The following is a 3,850-nucleotide window of genomic DNA, read 5'->3' on the forward strand; positions in this document are numbered from 1 at the left end:
TTTATATGAGAGTAAGAAAGAAAAGTATATATTTGTGTCCCCCTCTCCCTGTTAATGCCCTACCTGGCCCCCTGGCAAAAGCTGTGCTAGATCCGCCCCTGCACAGTTACCAGCTGTCAGCTACACAAAAAAAGGAGCTTGGTGTTAGTTGTCTCTCAGAAACAGTTCATAACTTCCCTTCAACTCATTCATGTCACCTAAAAGGTAAACCTGTTTTTCCATCACCAGTTCAGCTCTGATGATTCAGTAAGGACATCTCCTGGTTTCAACCAGCCCTTTTTTACAGCTGTGGCTCCAGCAAACATCAGCGGATACTAGAAATTAAAATCAAATGAATTCTAACAACAGCTGATCAAGCTTAAACTGCTGCTGTTGTTTAGCGCAATAAACAAACGAGAGAAAAGCCGATCATTGACCAGTTTCATGACTGAAGTTTCAACAGGCGAGAGAATGACAGGGGAGGCTGTCAAAGTTCAACATCAGTAACTTAGCGCACACAGCTGTATAGAAACTCCGTCGTGCTAGCTAGCACGCAGTACGAGTTATTGTAACCGTCAGCACAACGAAAATAAACTACACCTAAACTCGGTTTATATCTGACCCAAATAGAGTGCAGTTCATAACTTCTTACCTGAAATTCAGTTCACCTCATGCTCCGACCGGCAGCCGCCTGCTTCTCCTGCCTTCGGTTTCCCTTATCCACGATTGAGCTCCGCGTAAGCCACCACCGGTCGAGCGGCGGCCGCCTCACCGCCTCGCATGTTTCTTTCCCCACATACGAGGGGAAAGAAACATACACCGGTGGCTAGCAGCCCTCTGTTATAGCTCCGCGTCAGCCACCACCTCACGCTCCTGCCTTCGGTTTCCCTTATCCACGATTGAGCTCCGCGTTAGACACCACTGGTGTTATTTAATGGTGTATTTAATTAATTCATTATGGCAGTCCTGGCGTTCCATAGTCAACAGGCAGGGTCAGAAGAGTAATTCAATTAATTATGCTGTTCTAGCTATAATCCACAACTTAGGCTTTTGTTGACATCACATTTGGCATCAATTTGTAACTAAAATACTCAAATTTGCAAAAAAAAAATAAAACATCTCTCTTATACAAACTATGTGCTACTGCAATGTATTGTCAGAACACTTTTTTGTAAATTGCAAAATAAGTACTTTTCCAAATACAATATGAAAATATTACTTAGTTCGATTGGTAAGTTTTACATTTATTGGATATGCAACAATTATTAATCAAACAATTCAGATGAATTCAGTTATTCAACTATAAAGGTCAAAACAGATTAAAACTAACTGAGACATACAATATGTGCTCACCGATCTCAGTGCATCATGGCCAAAGACAATGATATGGTGTCTCCCGGTCGGAACATGCAGGGCTCTAAACAACATAACAGGGCATGTTTATTTTAGTCTTTAATGACAGTGACATGACGTCTCAACGTGAATAAAAATCAACATAAGTTGTACTTTAAGTGTTACCTTAATTATGGAAGCAGAATGAGATGAACTTTCAGGCAGTTGATAACAAATTAGAGTAAACAAAGGCTAACAGTTTTGCTCCATGTGGCACTTTTTATGTGATGAAAAAGAAATTATTTTACTTTTCATCACAGCTTTCCCTGCTTCCCAGAGAAGAGATGCTGATGTCCCAGGAGTGTCATTATTGCCTGAAGTCTATTCTTTTTTAAAATATTTAGTAAATTCTTTATCTTTGAGCAGTGATGTATTAAATCTGCAGTTTTTACTTGGCGGAATGTTCTTCTTATGTATTAGTGTTAGAGATGCAGGAGCATGATCGCTGACAGCTGTCACTCAATGTCACTCAACAGTGAGCTGCTGACTACTATAAAGTATATTTCTTATGGTTGAGATGAATGCCATGTGTCGCAAAGTCCGAAATCGCTGACATACTGTTCAACTATATTTGTGGACTTTTTGTGTATTAAAATTGCTACTCCCCTTTGCCTAGAGTTATAGCAGGCTGACAACGCATTTGGAAACTCAGGTGTTTTAAATTAATCTGTAGCTGCGACAGGCCTATGAGCCTCCTGTAACAAATTGTTACAACCCGGCTCAAAATGACAGTAACAAGAGCGGGGTGTCCTGTGACTTCCCACGCTCAAACAGACACAGCCACAGCATCTGACTTTTAACAAAAGTTTATTCACAACAATGGCACTCACGGTAGTGTGAATGTATAATTTCGGGGTGAGCTAAGGCCAACACAACAAACAAAACTCAACCTAGGCTTCGGTTCCCCTCTGACCTGTTCAAGGAAAAGAAAACAAAGAAATAACACAGTCTGACCTCCCTGGTCTAAAAACACAGGAGAAAAGAAGGCTTCCCAAAATAATCGGCAGCTCACCCCTACTTGCTACGCACTTCATACACATGCCCAACCTTGTAACAAAGTAGCTATGGCTACGGCTGCTCCGTCTGGACCTGAGGCAAGTGCACGGGAAGTCTGCCACACACCCCCGCACCACAGCTCTTCAGTCGCCCTTTTATAGTTCACGTCCACAGCAGGAACCAGTTACATCAGGCCATTCCTTAGGTCCACCAATCACAGCCGAGCTCCTGAACAGGTGAATTTGCATACACACATTAAGAAATAAATAACCCACCAACATACGCACGTAACACAAATCAACATCTGCCTGTAGTATTTTAAGCTGGTTAAATATCTTTAACCTCTTCTCTCTAAACAATAATAATGACTGAAACTAGCCCACTGAATGAACAATGGACTGTGAGGTCACTTCCTAGGTCATTGATATGCAAATTATCAATGATCAGTGGTCATGACAATTGAGTACCAATTGACAAATGAGTACCATTCATAGAGAGTTGGGGAATTGCTGCAATCATAGCATTGTAACATGGTGAAAGATGTACCCTTAGGCCCCCTCCTCGGTTCAGAGATGGTCTTTCCCTTTTCACGTAAATGCCCTCCTTGACTCTATGATCAAACCAGCATTCCTCCCTGTCCAGGATGTATACATCCTCATCATTGAAAGAGTGGCCACTGGCCTGCAGGTGTAAATAGACTCCAGAGTCGTTAGCTCTTAGCAGTTAGCTCTTCTGTGTTGTGCCATCTGCTTAGCCAAAGGTTGTTTGGTTTCCCCAATGTATAAATCATGACAACCCTACTGGCACTTAACAGCATTTACTATATTACTCTGTTTGTGTCGGGTAACCAGATCCTTGGGGTAGACGAATTTTTGGCACAGCGAGTTTTGGTGTTTAAAAGCCACAGAGACGTGGCGTTTAGAAAAAAAATCGGCTCAACTGTTCCAATTCCCCTGACACATAGGCAGCAGTTGTCCTTCTCTCATGATTGCTTGGGTATTTCCAGTTCAGACAACCACATTTAAATGGCCTGTATTTGTATAGCGCTTTACTAGTCCCTAAGGACCCCAAAGCGCTTTACATATCCAGTCATCCACCCATTCACGCACACATACACACACTGATGATGGCAAGTTACATTGTAGCCACAGCCACCCTGGGGTGCACTGACAGAGGCCAGCCAAAGTGTTTCACTAGCTTGGGGACCTTCTTGATATGATGTTCGTCTGCTTCCCTGGGTGCTGTGTCTTTGGGGATAATGTTCGCTCTGTGTTGTAGCATCCTGATGACATCCAGTTTGTACTCCGGTGGACGATGAGAGTCAAACCTTAAATTATGACCTGTATGCATACAGTGGGGCAAAAAAGTATTTAGTCAGCCACCGATTATGCAAGTTCCCCCACTTAAAATGATGACAGAGGTCAGTAATTTGCACCAGAGGTACACTTCAACTGTGAGAGACAGAATGTGAAAAAAAAATCCA

This window comes from Pundamilia nyererei, unplaced genomic scaffold (assembly GCF_000239375.1).
Source record: "Pundamilia nyererei isolate P.nyererei 1_Seehausen unplaced genomic scaffold, PunNye1.0 scaffold00443, whole genome shotgun sequence".
In the NCBI taxonomy this organism is placed as follows: Eukaryota; Metazoa; Chordata; class Actinopteri; order Cichliformes; family Cichlidae; genus Pundamilia; species Pundamilia nyererei.